This window comes from Amia ocellicauda, chromosome 12, assembly GCF_036373705.1.
Source record: "Amia ocellicauda isolate fAmiCal2 chromosome 12, fAmiCal2.hap1, whole genome shotgun sequence".
NCBI classification, from domain to species: Eukaryota; Metazoa; Chordata; class Actinopteri; order Amiiformes; family Amiidae; genus Amia; species Amia ocellicauda.
The window spans coordinates 16,551,499-16,572,826 of NC_089861.1; the positions used below are offsets into that span (position 1 = coordinate 16,551,499).

General features: G+C 37.1%; 1 protein-coding gene across 2 annotated transcripts in view; it reads right to left on the minus strand.

The window, feature by feature from the left end:
* fbxw7 (F-box and WD repeat domain containing 7) overlaps nucleotides 1-21,328 on the minus strand; it is a 170,964-nt gene that overhangs the window by 144,867 nt on the left and 4,769 nt on the right. The window contains exon 2 of one of the 2 annotated variants that reach the window (XM_066718466.1): nucleotides 1,860-1,918. The gene's annotated coding sequence lies outside the window, so the exon portion shown is untranslated. Of the gene's footprint in view, nucleotides 1-1,859; nucleotides 1,957-21,328 lie in introns of both variants that reach the window. The other variant, XM_066718467.1, reaches the window with a different exon arrangement.

Sequence of the window (21,328 nt, forward strand, 5' to 3'; positions counted from 1 at the left end):
AGCCCCAAATAAAAGCCAGTTTATTCCACAAATCTTTTGTGATTTTTTTCCTGTTTACATTGCCCTCTAGCATCCAGTGGGAGAGAAAACCAGTAGCTTCTCACTAGCAGCACCTTTCCCTTACCTCAAACCAATATTATTATTTTATTCTATGTCTGAAGAAAATAAAAGTCTAGAGAAAGACAAAGCACACATATCACTGTCTGAAATCAGGGGGATGAAGGCGGATTATAGTTCCTTTTCATCTCAAAATGCTTGGGTTACATTCCACATCCACATGATGAAGCCCTGGAGTATAGCACAAGAACAACAGCAGACAGTGACAATCTGAAGTGGAAGCAAATGTTTTGGCAGTGCATGGTCATAGCTAATGACTGCAGAGCTTCCTGTAATCCAAACAGTACAGGGTGGGTTACAGTCAATATGCTGCACCTTCCTGTTTTGGCTCTCAAAGTATGAATGACTTGCAGGTCTATTTAGTTCATCAATGACTAAAATATTCCACGCACATTATAGTAATAATAATAATAATACAGAACTAAAGAAACAAATTTGATTATATATATATATATATATATATATATATATATATATATATATATATATATATATATATATATATATATAATAATCCCCACAGCTGCAAATGGAAAGCTCTTGAAGACAATTACATTTCTCAGGAGAGGCTGGCTGACCGAAAGACTGTTAGAAGTAATTTGTGTACACTACATATTTCCCCTCCTTTACAATATGATGTGGAAGCATTCTCCATGTACTCTTCTACTAAGTGTAATAATGCAGCACATCGAAGCTTATTTATGCTGATTATTAATCTACTTGTTCTTCAGCCCCTCCTATATGGCACAAGGCAGCTGACAGTCAACAACATGTGAGGAGCAGTGTGGAGTAGTAGATCTACTTATAGTTTTCCACATTGTTGTACACTACATGGCTAAAGGTATGTGGACACCTGCTCATCGAACATCTCATTCCAAAATCATGGGCATTAATATGTGGGGGACACTGCTGTTGCAAACTGGAGCAAGGTAAAATTGCTCCCGTAAAAACACATCTGTATAAATGCATGTATAAATTAGGACGCGACAGATGCATCAGAACACCAATATTATCGGCCGATATTGCACGATAATGCACCAATATATTTTCTCAAACTACTAGCTAAATATTTTTTGCCCATGATTTTGGAATGAGATGTTCGATGAGCAGGTGTCCACATACCTTTGGCCATGTAGTGTACAACAATGTAGAAAACTATAAGTAGATAGATAAGTAATGCTTTCTCCTTTTTCCCCAGTACAAACACCATCACAATCTTTAATGTCTTTAATGCCTTGCATTAGTTTTAAGAGGTTTTCATAGCCATCTAAAATATGACTGCGATAAAAAAAAAAAAAGTTGCAAGAGCAGGACAACACATGAACGTGGACACATTTTGTAAAGGATGTTATGGTAACATCATTCCCTCTGGACTTCATAGAAAGTTAAAATCTCCTAATTGTATGCATCAGGTGCTTAGAGGTGTGCTTGATAAAGCATTTCAAAATGGAGGAGTGTCCATGCGAACACCACTCAATTAAATATAATATTTATACATTGGTCAGCATCTTATCTACTTAATCAGTAAGAATCAATAAAAAAGCTAATTTAAAACAAATCAAATAAAAAAAATCAGCTGAGAGGAGAGCATAATTGCAGATTTTGAAAAACTTAAACTGGAACTGTTAAGTGATAATTAAATGCTAAAATGCTTAATTTAAAAATTAAATTAATGATGACTAATTTGACAAATATATTTGCATTTTCTTCTACTCCCATACCCCTGAAGAATAGTTACTCACAATTTCACTCTTTAATTCTGCAGATTGATGTTCCACTTGTGCTCCTCTTGCAGTGCAATCTGCAAAGACAAAGGGATTTCCTCTTGTTTTTAGCAACCTGAAAGGTAATCAGTTTGAGAACATGTGAGCTGGAGCAGATGGGAGACACAGAAAAGTTAAAAAGGCATTTAGACATGCAGTCCCTGGGGTGAAAGTCACTAGCTAAGCGTTTCCTTGTTCATATATTTTTTTGTGGTTTATTTTAACACAAACAAACATACGCATGTTCACAGCTGTAAATAGCTGAGAGCAAAGTCTTCTGATCACATAGCCCACATTTAATCTAATGAGTACAGAGTACAGGGGGGCCTGAAATAAGTAGCAAATCTAGAAACAATATGCATTCACATATGTAATGCAATTCAGACAAACCTCAATTCAATTAAGTACAAAATTGAAATGGGGGGGGGGGGGGGGGGGGGTGAAAAAGGCATCACATAAAATCGATAAAATAATCGTTATTTGGTTGACTTGTGCTCCTTTTGATGATGGTTTGCATGTTTGCCTTTGGCACAAATGTTAAGGTACAAATTAAGATTTGGACCCCCACACAACATATCTTCATATCTTCCTTATGTGACCTTTGACGTCTTCCAGGCTAATTACATTACTTTATTTCTGTTTTGATATTTTGTAACCTAGACCGTAACATTTTCTGCAAGATAAATGTTTTGCCTACTAATGGTTGAATGCCAAATTAATCCTATTAATAAAGCGATTGCTAGGGATGTGACGGAGCTGAAAGAAATACACATCCATCTACTGTGGATTTTAAAGCATTTGAATCCGTCAAATGTGGATGCGGACAGTGTATTTAGTTGTAGGTTGAGGGGCATTTTGTATTTGCCATTATTACTGTAAAATCAGTTTAAAAAAATCTTAAAATGTCCTCATGCAATGTCATTTCCCACTCACAAATGCTAGAAACTTACCTGCAACACTGCTATTCACCCATTCAAGATTTCTCATGAGACTGAAATATTAGATAAGGGGATAGGTGGACACCACAGCCCTTCTTTATAAACCTGACTTTTTAGGAGAAGAAAATACTATACAGGCTTCCATACAATGCACAATTGAAAAACTCCATTCTCCTTCACTCTCCAAAGACAATATAATATACAGTACTTCATGCTTGTAGAATTCCCCAAGTTGCACACTAAATTATATTTCTTTGAGAGGCTTGATGAAAATACCTGTAATCTGAATTACCCACCAAATTCAGAAAATAACAAATTAGTAGTAGTCTTGAAATTACAAAGCAAACACAAGACCTAAGCAGATTGAAAGGTTCTTTCTGGATAGTTTTAAAAGTAATCTACACAAAAAAGGGTGTAACAAATTGTGGTGAGATGAACAGTACACATTTCACCTTCTACAAAGATCATGGGTGGTATCTAGTCAATTAGCACCATTAGTTCAATCTATTTTACGAAGCTGCACACAACTGATATTCATCATTAAATCATTAAAAACTCTTATTAAATTTCTTTTGACTGAACATGCATCTCTCTCGCGATTATTTGGACCCTTCAGTCTGTGGATATAGCTGTGAGAAACCCTGCTTTAGAAACATATTACTCTTAATGAGAATATATAGGCCAGGGGTTCCTAATAGGTGGCACGGCGGCCACATCCATCCATCCAGAATCACCCGCATGCCATTTCAAGCAGTTGATTTATTTTTTCAATTTTTTGTTTTGTTTGGAAATGTTCAGATTCTGTGAGTATTGCAAAGTGAAATTACAAAAAAAAATTGGAGTACAAATTAAGATTAAATTATAAAACAAAAAGAGGATAAAAGTTTAACAATGGGTAACAACTCTCCTCGCAAACACATCCACACTTCATTAGAATAAATAGAAACAATAATAATGAATGAGTTTATACACTGTCAGTCACCTGCAGTTTATGAATGTACCATTTGAAGAGCTGCAATAACATCAAGTGTAAGTAATTCAATAAGTAGCCTACATCTAAATATCTAACAAGGGCAAAGCAGACAGAAAAAAAACAGCAAATTTTTGCTTTGTTCTGCTCGGAAATGCTAATTTGTTCTATCTACTACCAGCGAGCATGTTGTGCACACAAACCATATCAATCTGCAAAATTACAAATACTCGACAGCATTGGCAACTTTAACCAAACTTCTCCGTTAAGTCAAACACACACAAAGACAAAATAAAAATAGAATGCATGGCGTCTTACAAAAATCAAGGAGATTTTTTTTTTCTCTCTCAATACTTTGCTTTGTATAGTATATATTTGTATACTTTTTGAAAATCTAAGTATATCATATCATATGCTTTCACATGATCTACAGCTACATGTTCAAAAAATTCTAATACATTATTAAGACATGATCTGCCTCATCTAATCCCATGTTGACTATCACCAAGAATATGGTTTCATTAAGATGTTCCTCTATTTTCTGTCTAATAATTTTCTCCAACATACCAACATTGGTATGACATTTACCGTCTTCCAGTCAGTTGACACATCCCCTGTTTTAAGTGTCATTTGTAATATAAATAATTTCCCAATGTTTTTAAGTACAGTTGGAAATATACCATATGGCCCAGGTGATTTGTTTAATTCTGCTAGTCCCTTTAGTACCTCCACCTCATTTATCCTGATCTCTCTTAGGGTTTGACTGGACTGGTTGTTAACCTGTGGCATTTTTTCTTTTGTAAAGACCTCTGTGAAATACTAATTTAGAACAATTGCCACATCTTGTTCGTTTTCCAAGATACTTTCACTTCTTCCTTTATTGACCTCTTGCTGTTATTAGTTTTAGCTCAAAGAGCTATGTTAACACCTCTTAAGTTCAACGTATTGCTTGTATTTTGTTTACACTCTATCCCTTTTGTATGCGCTATACAACATTTTCTCTCGATATTTTCTTGCATACCTCTATTAAACAATTTTGGCCAATGTTTTTTGGTCCTCAATTTGCTAAGTTTTGCTACAAATTTCCTTAGCCTCAAGTAGTATATTCTTAAAATATAACCATCCATTTTCAACTGACTCTGTATCCAGTGTGCCCCAGTCTAACTCTTCTAAGTGCCACCTCATACCTTCAAGGTTTGCTTTTCTAAAATTGTAGACATTGTTTTAGACTTGATCCTTGTTTATTGAAGGAATGCCTCAAAGATAACCATATTGTGATCACAGTTTGCCATTGGCTCTCTAACTAGTGTCCCTCTGACACTATCTTGGTCATTAAAATGTGTGTTGCAGAACCTCTGTCCTACCTTTTCCTATGTCATTGGTTCCAATGTGGACCATGACCAGTGAATTCCCCCCGGCTTTGGCCAGTAGCCCGTCTACTAGTTTAGGGAGATCTGTAACCTGAGCACCAGGCAGGCAAGATACCATGCGGGTCTCCTTATCACTAGAACACACTGTGTGATCTGCACCTCTAAGAATGGAGTCTCCTAATATAACTACCTCCCTCTTCTTGGGGGGAGTGGGCACCATGGTGCTCTGGTGCTCAACTGCCCCCCCCCCCCCCCCATCACCCTCTGAGCTGTCACTGTCCAAATCGGTGTCCAGCAGTTGGAACCTGTTGTGCAGTTCTAGCTCTTGGGGTGTCTCTAGGGGTTGTGCGCACTCTTTTCTGCGGTTATGACCTACTGTAACCCGGCAGTTCTCTACACTGTCCTGTTCTAAGGTCTCAATTCTCCTAGTTTTTGGCATGGACACCATCTCTCTCATGGGCTTATTGAGTAATTCTTCTATATCACTTATACAGTGCAGATCAACAAGCTGAGCCTCAAGATCACGGACCTTGAGCTCTAGGATTTCAACATGCTAACAACGTTCACAAATTAAGTCTTCTTGGATGAGTTCATCCAGGAAGGCAATCATTCTGCAAACCTGACACTGCAGTGGCCGCATGCTTCTAAATGCTAGTCTCTTTGCTCCTGTTCCCTAATCAAGTGCTTAACTTTTTGTGACCGAGAAACAGCACAGCTCTCTCAACAGCTGCTTTAAGTACCTTTTGTCTACCTGCCTCCAATTCACACATAACTGGCTTCACCTGGAACAGAAACCCTGCTAGTCCTTGGCTAAATCACCTTCCTTCAACCTATTTACTTTCACCAACTCAGCAGCTGAACTGAATTTACTTCAATTAAAGCAAACTAGACAAGATTAACTTCAACTAAGGCAAATTTAAAAGAAAATGAGGAATGCTAAGACTGGTCTGAAACTAGGAAAACAACAAGATGGCTCCCTCTCACCTGTACTCTCCTGTGTGTCTGTGGCAACTTGTAAATACTTCTGTTTTTAGCTCATTGAATATTCTAAAGGCAGTAGTTGATTGAAATAACTGAAAGATAATAGCTGTATATAATCCAAGAAACTAATAATTAAAGTAGCCCACAGAAAGGAGTAAATACAAACTAATAATTGCTTTACAAAATGTACATTTATTATTATTATGATTAAAAATTACTGGTAGCAATAAATGACAAGTACATTTGAAGATGCTTTTATATTAAGTCAACACAACTCAACTCGACAGGCCAATTTGGTTACTGTTTGTTGTTTTGTGGGGCTTCTAGACAGGTGCGCTCCTTGCAAAACTGATGATGTCTCTTGAACAATTATTTGTTAACATCTGTGGTTCGTGGTATTTTAATCTGGTTTAATTTTGAAAACAATGTTGTTTTGAGAATAAAAATGGTGCCTGTATAACTTAGGTTTCTTTGCTAATGCACATTTCTGTAGGCAGCAAGGCCTACATTATTTACATTATGTAAATAATAATTAAATCATACAATTAGAAAGTAAAATAATAATGCTTATACACATAGGCTAAATTCATATTAAGATATTTGGTTTATGGCATGCTATTTGCAGTACAGCTGCATATTTAATACAAGAAAATAATAGTGGTAATACTGTAGATAAGGTCACACATTCAAATCACTGTGCAACATTAAGCCTAAAGACTTATGTTGTTTCAGCAAAGATCTGTCCTAATTAAAGATTGCTGGTTTATAAAAACAATACTTTCACTGCAAGTACTTAAGTGTGCTTTTTTTAAATGTAGGCCTATTTACTCTTACAATACCTTTGCCTGTGACAGTCAATCAAAATTAGAAAAATCTGCGACACTGGTGGATTGAGGCTCTCATTCCTGTCGCCGCCCCCCTGTTCTCACTATGCACCCCCTTATATCTGAAAATCAGGAAAATATCAAATCTAGGGTTATAATTTGAATAATTTAAAACAGAATGAAGCAATAAAGTATAGCTTCTTTCATATCATCACTGCATTTAAATTTCTACTTTATACAGGCACTTCAATGACCGTTGCAGTGCTATTCCTCCAAAACACTCACACACACTATAGGTATAAGAACTTGTTCAAATTCTTACACAATATAACAAGTTAGTATTATTGGCATCCATTAATATATGACACGCATATTAAATTTGACCCACAGCAATCCCGCAAGACCACACTGTAATAGTACTCTATTAATAATTTTAACAATAATAATGACTACCAATAATTTGTATTGATATACCCAACCTCTATTGTAATGTATTAGTCTGTGATGTGTGAGAGTAAATGCCACGAATATGTTTCTCCTAAATAAATGTTTGTACTTTTTGCACCTTTAATGTTTGTGGTAGCTTGGACAGTTACATACAGACTACATGTTAGTTAATACAGTTTGAAGGTAATCATTACTTAGGTGTAGCTGGTGAAGTAAATGTGTGACATATAGTACACTACCTAGAAAGTTAAAGCTTTTTGAAACTTTACCTCAGGTTTTTTTCTCAGTACCGCTGGAAAGAAACCGATTCAGCTGTAATAAGAATTTCTTCTTAGCCAGAGATGAGGTACTGTAGAAAGTTATTGTAGCAAGCAGATTCCATGTTCCTGCAATAAATCCCTCATTGGAACATGCATTGCACCTGCTCTCTTCGAAGCGCAATACATTTTGCCCTCAAGACGCAAGGCATTTCTCTGGCAGCTACCGAAAAAGTTTTGCAATTCATTTATGGACACTGGGTATTGCTGGGGTGAAAGCAGTGGCCCTCATGTCAGAAAAGTAGAGCTATGGCTGTGTATACGGAAAACATCAGGTGGCTGTAGCAGTCTTAAATCTTTTCCCACGTGGACAACTTGATAAGCTCCCCTGCAGGAAGACTAACTTGGTAATGCGAGTTAACCTGGCTGAGCAGTCTGGCTACTTACAATTGATGAATAGTGCATCTAATTGTAGAAGCAAACAGCTCCTACTAATCCAGATCTTTCTGCGAGCTAGATCCCTGCATTTGTAATTCACTTCCAGATGGTCGGCAATGGCAGAGAACTGGCAGCCACAGAAGTAGCTTCTCACTCAAGACCACTGGGTAGTTTGCAATTCACAGCTCTTGCAGTGCAGGAGTGCAAGACACACGAAGCAGATGGGCAACAAACGTAGGTATCCCTAATTAAAGATGTGTAACCTTGTACAATGTCCTTACACACCCCTAACAGAAAATTGATTACTTGGCGAGAAATTTTACTCCAATGTTAGTTGCTCAAACATTAGCAGTCCACCTCTCAATCCTATCAAGAAGTTTCTGATGCTACTAAGTAAAATGTTTTTGTGAACATGTTTTCTAGAATTCTAAACATATTACATTTCTGACCAATCACATATTTCAAATAATGATTGAATGCAACAATATAATCGAACACTCATTTTAAGAGCAAGTTACAATCACAGTCACAATGCACAGCTGAACAATGCATTTCATTTCAAACCTCTGCCTGTACAAATACTTTAAAAGCCCCATTTCTTTGGTTTTCTCTGCAAATATTGGTGAAGGTTTCCTGCTTTGTGGCCTTTGTATGGCACCATCATTTAATCAACTGAGAAAAGATTTTCATTCTCTGGTGCCAGAAGTTCGCTCTTCATGTGGTTAAGAATGTACTGAATTTTTAGGAGGCGATCTTGGCTAGATGCAGATTCAGTGTTGTCTCGAAAATGTATCAAGCGCAACAAAATTTGAAATTGCTGGAAAGACATTACATCTGCAACTTTTGCATACCTGGATCTAAGTGCCCAATAATCATCAATTGCAAGCATGCTAAGACCCATTACCAATTTCAAACCAATGAAGGACTTGAATTGGCCTCTGGGTTTATGCTGCTACCACTAATTTGTGAGGAGCACTTCTAGCTTTTTCTGTAACGGAAACATCATGCTTCTGCTACTGAAATCCCTATTCTCAACTGCAAGTGCAAAATGTTTTCTGTCTGACCTGGATTCAGGTATATAATCAGGGTAAAGATCTAGATCACCTTCCTCTTCACTGGATGAGCCAGTGTCTGATAAGCTTCCACCAGGTAGCAAAATCACTGTCGGACTATGAGTCCTGCGATAAAATGTCCTTGATGGAATTCCCTACAAAACATTTTGTAGGATAATCACACAATGAATAATAATAAATGTAATAAAGTGAATAGCTTTAATTCTATTTAAATGTTAACAATATCACATAAAATGCAATGTATTAGGTTTGGTTTATATGAGAATTTTTGGGTCTACTGGTATTTTTTAAACAGTGTATACCTGAAGATACATAGAATTGATTTCAAAATAAAGTAAAAAAGTAGTTATTTTTTGTATTGGATTCAACTTGACCCTTCTCCCAAAAAATATACCACTGAGGGTGATCGCCAACTTGTAAATAGTTTAAATAAATAAATAAACATACATTGTTAGTATGCATACAAACTGAAGAAATAAATGAGTTTTAATAGCAAAAGCCTTACCATTTTCGTAATTTGATCATGAAAAGTTGCAATTTTTAAGACATTTTATCACAGTATGTTTTTCAAAAAAATTGCTAAATTATTGTCTGCCTTACTTATTAATTATAAAACAGAATTCTGACATATTAAAACATTAATTGATAACTGAATAAAACATTTCGATTTTAGATTTAGACAATCTCTCCCATGTCGAAATTTGTTTTGCCCATCGTAGTATAGAATAGAAACTAATTGTGATGTATTAGACGCAAATAATCACACACATATTGTGTCCGTTTCATAAAAATGTGGATGAGAATGTGTGCAGTGTTATGCTAGTATTAAAAATGTTGCTTCTGCAAGTGCAGTGTCCTGAAATTGGATGAATTTTCTTGCTCTCGACATCCAATAAGAACATTAAAAGGCCAACCGTCGGCCAGCCGTCGCCCGACCTAAAACTCAGCGACAGGGAGCTGTACAGAGATTGTCGCCCAATTATAAATCTCAAGCACCGTATTTAGTGAACAAATTCACTGTACATTGTTTCACCATGACACCCATTTGTGCATGTCAACAGCAGCAAAACATCAGAATGAAATGATAAATAACCCAAACAGGTAGTCATGCTGGGTGTGCCAGAGAATGAAACAGAAACCCAAACATGGCCACAGCACGCACCTTTTAAAAGACTCTCATGAGCACCCACAGATGCATGCAGACATTCTTGATATGTTAAAATTAACATATCAGACAACCAAGAACACAACATAATATTTGCTTATATACTTTTTGTATTTTATTTATTTATTTTTTGTTTTTTTAAGATTAGGCATTTAATAATTAAAACAAAACAAAACACCAGAACATAAGGGAGAATTAAATCTAACATCTCATGTAACATCAGTGGTACATATTTTGAGAGAGACGCATTAACACATTTTCATCCCCAAAGTGAGCGGAAACAGCCATGACAGTTTTCAGTCAGGCCACTTAAGGAAAAATCAAACAGATTTTGCATAGATACAAACAAGGAATGTATCCGCTGGGAAACATTTCCAGATATGTGGGAAAATAATACATGACTGATAGAGGGCAGTACAGAATATAGAGTAATGTATCCTGTGGTGTACAAAACCACTTTAAAGGTTGCAACACAAAAAGGTACATTTGATAATGCAATACAGTTTATTCCTCCCGCAGAGAAATGATCATGAAAAATATGAAGGAAACAACTCAATGTTAAATCAGGATCATGATACAGGGAGAAGTCATACACGCGTTATTTTTGTAAACACGCTGCTAAAAAAAATAGATAAAACAGCAGCCGATATCTGAAAAATTAACATTATTTTTTTGCCCGGTTTCTACATTTGAAAATTCCCATCCCTACTTGAGACATTTACAACAACAAAAAATAACATCAGTATGGTTATGTTGTTTATTCTGTCAGGCTTTCCCAGTGATTTATCGCCCTCTGCTGGACATGGCCTGTCCTGTCTGAACAGACTGCAGTCTGGCATGGACTCGTTCATTCCAGGAAGGGTCTCCCTGTCAAGGTTGCTGGCACTCATGTAACTTCCATAGCTAAAGCTGGCAACACATAGTTGGATGTGACCCTTTTCAGCCGTCTGACTGAACTCAGCAGCTGTCATGATGCCTCGTGCTTGGTTTGAAAATAAATATGTTTATGAGAGCTAACTCTTTCACATTGTGAAAAATTAAATGGTCCAGTTTCAGGGAGGAGTGAGGAAAGTTTGCAATTGGCATAGTTGATCATCTCTATATACTCCTCCCATGCAACAGTTGTAATCTTCCACACAGTATTGTTTTCAGTCTACTCCATACCCTTCTGGCCCTTTGACAAAGATGCATTTTGGAAAAACTTACTTTAAGATCCATTTTCACGGCAAGTATACTAAACACAAAATCCAAAATTGTGAGTAGTTTGAATTTAATCTAACAATTAGGCTTATTTATTCAAGCTATATGAATTGTAAAATAATCAAACATGTTAATGCTAGTACAATAAAACTACACTAATTTGTATATTTATTAAATCTGTCAGTTCACAACAACTTTTATTGTCCACATGTCGGTCAAGGTAATCTATGGTAAGTTCTTCAACTTCTAAATCTTTTAACTCCAATGACTTCTCCTTTAAAAAAAAATAAGGGAGGTTAAGAGGCATGTAGGGGACTTATTTTGTATGGGAATAAGTGTGTATTGTTTTTAATACATAAAACCAGGTGCATCAATAGGATTTGAACCCAATCGGGGCTCTGCCCAAGCTCCGTGACTTTGGTAGTAAATCACAAACATTAACAACAAAATGACAGATGAAACATATGTGCCGATGCCGTCATGTTTTAAGATACTTTAGTCTCCGCAAATTAAAACACCACTTTTTTAAGTGCGAGTAATAACTATAGGTTTCTGCACAAATCTAAACACTGGAAAAGGACTGGCAAGTTTGGAATGATTTGTACTGGTATGTTTTTACACAACTTCCTCATTACCAAAGTGGGATAAAAGGATATTCAGACTCTGTAAAAGTAATCCAGCAAGATCAAAACTCAAGTGTCCTGACAAAAAGCCAGCAAAGTTACCACCCAGATTTCTAAACAAGGCTTCAGCATCACTACAATTATTTTTTGATACTGCAAGTTAGTTCAGTGGATCGGCAACAGTGAATCTGATTTTCTGTAATGGTTATTTTTATTTTTTTCGTTCCCTGGGATTTACGCTACCAAAGAGTTTGTGAAGTTCCTCTTTGGTGCCGTTTCCTCTCCGGCCAGCATGCCATACTCTGGGTAGAGAAAACTTCAACAGAGTTTATAGCCCAACAATGTGTAACTTACCGATATGAAATGTGATTAGTTTGCCATCAAAAGATTCAGAGCTATAAGCCCCCGAAGCCCGGTGCTAACGACACCACTATATAAAACCTAAATCCTTACAACACAACGGAGCTCACTAGTAGTATGAACTCAAGGAGAAGGCAACATCTTTATGATACAGGGAAAATGTACTTTTATTATTTTCTATATATTGTTAATGGTTTCATGTTGTTAATTCTGTTTGTCTATAAATAAATCATTATTTTGTATTTACTCCTTTCTGGGGGCTACTTTAATTATTAGTTTCTTGGAGTTCTATACAACTATTGTCTTTAGGTTATTAAGTCAGCTAAAACAGTACAACAACTGCGTGTTTTGAGGCACAGGTATTTTGTTGAGGACTTCAAACAATGCATTTGATAACATGTGCTGCCTGAAGAAAGCTGACCAGCACCAATCAACACATCAAAAGAAACAAACTCAGGTCTATGTACATTATGCATGTGGTAATTCCATTTGTACAACTGTATTTTAACAAGTAGTGCCCTCCGAGAGATAAGACTGCAACTTATGGTCTATCTCTGAAGATATAAAAAAGTTTCTCCAACTCACATCCTTAGTTATTTTCTTCACTGTGCGTTACCCTGTATTTATCTTTTTCTTCATCTGTGTATACTGAGAATTTCTGTATTCTCTACAAAGTCTTAAATATTGAAAAATGAATTTAAGATTAAGACTTTTCAAGACTATCACTTAACTGTGGACAACTCATGCATCTTTTTCAGTGTAACATGCTACCCAGTGTACACATCCCAAGCATGCGTGTAATTTATGAAGAAATTAGTCTGGATTATATTTTGATTTGATTTGATTTAAACATTGATGCTTATTGCACATACAGTATCAAAAGTAGTCCATGGAAAGATATTGATATTGATTCAAAACATTTTTGAATAAGCTGTTGTAACCTTACTGGTAGCTGTCAAATCACAGGCTGTTGTCAGTAAAATGGAGAAAAGGGGGTCCAAGCTTGTGCACTTTGTATCAGACATTAAACCCATTGTAATCTGAATTGCAATAACTCCCAATATATTTGTTTACATTTCTGGCAATGAGTAGCTTTCTGGTCAAGACAAAAGAAGTACGATAAATAAATTGATCGGTATACTTATATACTTATCGATATACTTATCTTGTAAGTCGCCCTGGATAAGGGCGTCTGCCAAGAAATAAAAATAATAATATACCTACTGATTTCTGTTACAATTCATTCAATAACATTAGGTGTAAATGTACATAATTGCAGTACTACAAACTCCAGTTGGCCTTGATTGTGACACACTGAAATCAGTGAGGTTGTCTCTACACCTGCCTGTCACTTCTGACCTACTTCCACTTATCTATGTCAGCCTGTCTGTTTGCTTCCTCTGTAACTTGCATCTCTGAGTCTGATCCTTCCATTTCCACATCCTGATTTACACGTCCCAGCCACACAAGATCTTCATCAGCAAATCCCTCAAGTCTACTATCCCAGTTCATAGCAAAACTATCCTCCCTGTCTGAAATTCCCTACTCATGCCATTGCGATTTCTCTGAACCACTACATACATAAATCACGATTCAGCCGGTTTTAATATTGCTTCAAACCAAAATACAAATGAGATTTCAATACTTTTAAGTATTTTTCTGAATTGGAAACATATTGTATAGGAAAGTGGATTTCTTTTGATAGGAAATGTAATCACGAATTACACACTGTTTGAAAAAGTCACTGGATAGCAAAGAAAATTCAAGAGCCTGTAGTTAATTTTGGCAGTAAATGAGTTAGTGTTTATTTCCACATTATTGCTTAGGTTAGTTGGAGTGGAGTGGCTACAGGTATAACAATTAAAACACAATTGAAAAGAGGAAGTTGTGTCAAATACAGGGTCCGAGTTATAATTAAAGTCCTACATTGATCCTGAATAGTGTATATAAACTGTACCAGTTCTCCAGAACGAAGAGGCTAATATAGGTCCTCAATAAGACACTATCAGCAATTATTAAAACATTTTGTAAAATTAGTTATTCTATTACCACAAGTAAGCACATTAGCAAAATAAATATCAGAAAGTTCTAGGGCCCGATATATCAGAGAACCGATATTATGGGCCTATACTGGCCTTTTACAGTTTGGTTAGGCTCTACACATAATAATAACATTTGGACATAAATACTCTGCTCAAAAAAAAATAAGGGAACACATAATCATCACAGTATAAATCCAAGTCAATTGAACTTCAGGGATGTCAATCTGTCCAGTTAGGAAGCCTAAGTGATTGTGAATCAATGTCACCTGTTTTGGTGCAAATGAAAGTGACAACAGGTGCACTGGAGAGGCAACACCAAGACAACCCCCGAAAAGGGAATGGTTTTGCAGGTGGTGGCCACAGACAATTGCTCTCTCCTTATCCTTCCTGACTGATTCTTCTCTAGTTTTGGGTTTTGCTCGTGTCCTTGTCACAACTGGTAGCATGGGGTGATACCTGCAGCCCATTCAGGTTGCACAGGTAGTCCAGCTCCTCCAGGATGGCACATCCATACGTGCTGTCGCAAGAAGGTTTGCTGTGTCTCCCAGTACAGTCTCAAGAGCATGTAGGAGATACCAAGAGACGGGCCATTACACGAGGAGAGCTGGACAGGGCCATAGAAGGGCATCAACCCAGCAGCAGGACCGGTATCTGCTCCTTTGTGCGAGGAGGAACAGGAGGAGCACTGCCAGAGCCCTACAAAATGACCTCCAGCGGGCTACTGGTGTGCATGTTTCTGACCAAACTGTCAGAAACAGACTCCATGAGGGTGGCATGAGGGCCCGAGGTCCTCTAGTGGGACCTGTGCTCACAGCCCAGCACCGTGCAGCTCAATTGGCATTCGCCAGAGAACACCTGAATTGGCAGGTTCGCCATTGGCACCCCGTTCTCTTCACAGATGAGAGGAGGTTCACACTGAGCACATGTGACAGACGTGAAAGAGTCTGAAGACGCTGTGGTGAATGTTATGCTGCCTGCAACATCATCCAGCATAACCGGTTTGGCGGTGGGTTAGTGATGGGTCTGTGGAGGCATATCCTTGGAGGGTCACACAGAACTCCACGTGCTAGCCAATGATACCCTGACTGCTGTTAGGTACTGGGATGAAATCCTCAGACCCATCGTCTTCCTCCTGGTGCAGGACAATGCCCGGGCTCATGTGGCCTGAGTGTGTAGGCAGTTCCTCGATGACGAAGGCACTGATGCCATTGACTGGCCCTCACATTCCCCAGACCTGAATCCAATTGAGAACCTTTGGGATGTTATGTGTCAGTGCATCCGACGCCGCCAAGTAGCGCCACAGACTGTCCAGGAGCTCACTAATGCCCTAATCCAAGCCTGGGAGGAGATACCCCAGGACACCATCCGCCGTCTCATCAGGAGCATGCCCTGACATTGTCGGCAGTGCATACAGGCACGTGGGGGCCACACACACTGAGTCACATTATGAGTTGCTGTGATGAAATTCACGCAAGTTGGAACAGCCTGTGATTTCAATTGTTTACTTTGATTTTCGGTGTGAGTTTGAATCCAGCCCTCAATCGGTTGGTGATTTTGGTTTCCATTGACCGTCATTTGGTTCAACTAATTACACAATGTACAGTAAAGATTTTGATCTTTAATATATTTCATTGATCGAGATCCGGTGTGATTTAAGTGTTCCCTTAATTTTTTTGAGCAGTGTATTATCCAGTAAAGTTTTGCTACTGAAATTAATGCGTTTCCAGAGCTTTTTCCTCTTGATACTTCAGTGGAATATGCATTACAATGCATTACAGGCATTCTGCTGTCCTGATCCGACACTTTGAAATAGGTCCACTTCGCCGACGTTTTCATATAATCTCATTCATATTTTGTAAAAAACCCACGCAATAAAAGCAGCAACATCAGTCAGAAATATTGGCCATTTTAAAGCCAATAGCCAGACGATAAATCCCTAATGATTTCCCAACAGAACCTTTAAAATGCCCCTTTAAAGCACCAAGTCAGAGATTCCTACATGTTCATAGCAACGGAATGACATTGCATTGACCTAACACACTCTGGGCAACTCTCACTGACTTGCTGACGAATCTTAACTGTTGATTGAGATTGACAATTGTTATAATGTGTGAGTGAAGGTCATTTTGACATATCAGAAGCTATAAAATTCAAATTTATTGGTTGTTGTTTTCCAAAGTGTTGGTAGCTACAGTAGCAAGTGTTTTTTTCAGGTCATGTATGGTGGCTACAAGGTGCTAAAAATAGTTTTTTCATGCGTTCCCACGATGTACGTTTCTCAAAGCCTCTTGTTGTACAAACATTGTATTCAATATATATGTGTTCAAATATTAGAACTAAGTATCAACATACAAAATGACTAATAATCCCATTCTTTCCACTGCTAAATTAATTCAAAATGAATCTAAAACAGTCACTTCTTATAGTGTAAAGTAAAAACTCATTTTATAGTTACTACACAAATAAATAATATACTGAGCATGAAAAGACATGTCTTATACTTACAACAAATTCATAAAGTTATCTTTTTGTGGCATGTGGACTGATATTTTATTGATCCAGCAAGACAAAAGTAAATTAATGATGCAATTTAACATGGGCTGATGAACAAGGGGTCTATTGTGAAAGTCACAATATTCTGTAGTACTGTATATGGCCACTATTGGAAGCAATACAAGCTGTACATATGTAACACAAGCTTTGCACCAGGTTGGGGATTGTCTACTTGCTCTCATAGAGCCTGGACTAGCATGTGCTTGTTCACTGGTCGCTTGAGCCCTGGATGGCACATATCAACCTAGCTAATGCCACAAATATTCAATGGACCAGCTCGTCCCACAAATATTAAATGGAAATCAAGTCTTGCCTGCAGGGCATCCAGGGCATAACTGTCTAATTCTCTTCTTGCAAGAAAGCCACTGAAACACAACCAAAGGAGGGCGTGTGTTGTTCTGCTGGAATGTTGTTATATCTGGAGGACGGAAAAGGCAGCAAGTGAGGACACAGGACAGATCAATGTAGCACCCTACAGTCAGGATGCTATCAGTGGAGATCTGGGCACCCGCTTTCTATAAAATATCACAGCCCTATCCCAAAAATAACACCACACCCAGGAATCTACAACTAAAATTTTAAAAACCTGGAAGAATAAACCGCTGCTTTGTATGCAATTAGCCTCAATGGATTTTAACTAGTTTACGAGCACAAACTGATTAATCTTCTATTCCATTCTTTCTATCCCTAAACTATGAATGTTTAATATTAAAAATGGTAATTCCTTACCAAGATTATAGTATTGTAAACTTGTGCCATTACAAATGCATATACTGCAGGGCTGTGCATGAATAGTATTGTGACTACCAATAATTCCACAGCTGTTGTTGAAGGACTATTCGAATAGCGTCACCCCACACCACCCCACCCATTCAAAATGAGACATAAATGCAAAATAATGCAGCGTGACTATTAATGCAATAAGTTCTGAACTGAATTTTAAAATACTTAGCCATCACAACTTTAAAACTTTGCTAAATAAACATTAGGCTATACATACAGAAATGGCAAAACAGCAGCAATAAGCATACTTGTCAACTCTCATGACTCTCCTCTCGTATTTTGCAAGCAGGTGTTATTTTTTCCAATATTGTCACACCTTGTTCTGTTAATTACAATTTCAAATTAACTATAAAGGCTGTGACTTTTTTATTTTTTTATTTATAAAGGAATGCCCATATTGTATAAAAAAGCAAATCTCCCAAAAAATAAGGTAGAGTTGATGTGTGCACAATAACTGAATATTAAAATCTTAAAAAATTGTATTCACTTAATTAAATTACATTTTCATTCAATAATATTTTAGCAATGTGAGCTACAACACAAATACCTTAACACTTGTAGCAATGCTTTTTGGTCATAAGAGCGAAATACAAAATGTATTAAGACTATAGGTAATAGCTGGCTATGTATGTAGCTAACTTAATATTAATTTATCTGTTGTGGTCCTTTTTCCTTTTCTGTCATTGCTAGCATCGCAGAAGGGTATTTGGCTTTTAGGGGGTTTAATATACCAGTTGTAGATTTGTGGTAGTTTAATTGCACTGTAAATATATTACACTTAACAGTGTTTTCATTTACTTTCCATGCAGAACATTTCAGTGAGGAAGCCATTGTTAGCCAAGGTAAGTTCTAGTTTAGCCAATCACAGACAAGAAATGAAAAATCCCACCCTCCAGTTAATCTTCATTACCACTACATAGAGAGTCAATCAATAGTACAGGCTATTTATTTACTTTTTAACTTTCGAATGTTGGATTCACATGTCGATAGTTGCCACCATTAACAAAAATTCAACTATTCGGTCTCATGCCTAATATACCGACTACTGGGGTTCCATATTTCATCTAACACGGGCACTATCAGTGAACATTTCAAATCAAATGTGACATTCGATAGTGGCGGCAATCACCTAGGTCAGTGTTTCACAAACTTTTTTGCTACAAAATGTAGCTCCCAACCCCTTTTGACAAAATGCATAACCACTACTGCACTTATGTCATCCTCTCCCATTTGCCATACTAATGGGATGAATGGTGCTGCAATGCAAAGAAACTGCCTAACAGAATACAGCAGGTAAGTGACACTGATCCTGAAAGTCATTTAACAGAACATTTTGCTTTTATTTTGTCAGGGTAGTGAATTATGAATTCATGTTAAAAACAATACATCATATTATCATATCATGTCATTATTTCTGGATGAACCTGCATTTGCTTCAGCCAGTGGTTCACCTGGAGGACCGTCGTGGGCCACACATTGAGAGCCACTGATCCAGGCTGTCTGAACTACAGCTCTGCAGAGTGTGTGAAAACACTGTCAAAGCTGTTGAAAATACATCCTAGATCCTAGATCTATAAGTGTACACAAAATGTTGTGTGCACTCAGGGCAGTGGTTATAAGCATATTGCACATACAACAGTACATTTAATTAAGTTTAAATAATTGTTTCTTATACAGTAATTGTATATCTGCACTCTTATTTGTGACACCTTTTACTCTCCATATCCTACTTCTGCTTCAACCAAATGGTGAGTGCTGTTATTGACAGCTTGAATTGTACGGTTTGATCCTACAGTTTTCCTGGTTGCATAATTTTGATGTTTTACACGTACTAAGGGGTGAGTTCAGCGTGATTAGGTAGGTTAATGTTAAAGTACTGTATGTTAGATTGAGTTATTGGACAATAATTATTGAAAAATAAAATAAGTAATATTATGATGGCGGTTAGTGAGGTTTCCTCACAGCTCCTGGGACCCCAGGTTTGATTCAAGCCTTAGTTTTCTGCCTGTGTAGTTTACCACATCCCAAGGACAGGATGCATAAGTTGAATGGCTATTTTAAAATTGCCCTGTAGTTATATATATGCAGAGTTGGGGGTTACGCTGTTACTAACACGCTACTGAAATAATATTACTTGTCTTAATAATGAGTTAATATAATGCGTTAGACTTTTAATTTGAGTAATATTAGTTACTTTCCACATACAATAAATCGGAAGCAAGTAGCAATAAATTCCACAAGACCTGTTCGCCATATCTAAAACACACAAAACAGTCTGCACAGCATTTAATGTCTATGTAGCAGCACCACTCGGACTGTTTGGTAATTAAAAGCATAGCCTCCCGGTATTGAGAAATAAACCCATGCCCTGCATGCATGCATGCATGCTTGTGTACGTGTTTCTGTCGTCAGATGCACAGAGCTGAACTGTAAGGTGGGAGTTATTATGAAACCCTGGCTGTATTCGAAATCGCATACCAACATTTAGTACATATAGTATGTGTAGTATACAGCCCCACTCCTTCTCTGGGCAAGCTACACCCACACACAGGTAATATAACAGGCTACATTTTAAATGAACTAATATGTAATACTAATATTATTACTTTTCTCAAAAAATGAATAACTACTAATATATTATGTTTTTATGAGTAACGACACACTATATATGTGTCCTGTGATGGGTTGCAATGTGTCTGCCAGGTTAGGCTCTGGTTTCCCATGACCCAGGGCTGGATGAAGAGGTTATGGATAATGGATGGATAAAACTATATTAAAAATATGACTTAATAAAAAAATGAATGAATGTGGATTTTGTATGGAGTCGTAGGTTCATATGTTTCTTTTGACCACCTCCTGAACCCCTCCCTATATACATACAAGTTTTAGCATGCTTTTTCCTAATATTAACACTACACTTAAACATTGGATGTGATAAGCTATATTTAAAGCATCTTCAGTTCAAAGGCAAAAAATGCTGTAAAAGATTGGGCTGTAATTGGTATCCTTAACCAAATCTGGAAATATGAACATCAAGTAGAATTTACAGCATCTTGACTTTTATGGTTTTAGTAGTGGTAACAACCAGTATTAACACATGTGGTGATGCAAGAAGATAACTTTTTTTGTAACAGTATTTATTGATTCCAAAGAAGAGGACATGCACAAAGATTTGGACATCATGAAAGGAAAGATGTTGGGGATTGTGAAAGTCTTGCAGAAGAAACCTCAAGTAACTTAAGAAAATAACCGCATTCAACTTTAAATTGGCTGCCGATGTTACTTACTAAAACTAAGCAATCAAAATTATAGAATATTTCCAATATTTCCCAAATCACTATACTTCACACCAGCACAGACATTCAAACTATGAATCAATATTCTATGAATCAATAAAAATGGCATTCTATTATACAGATGAAAT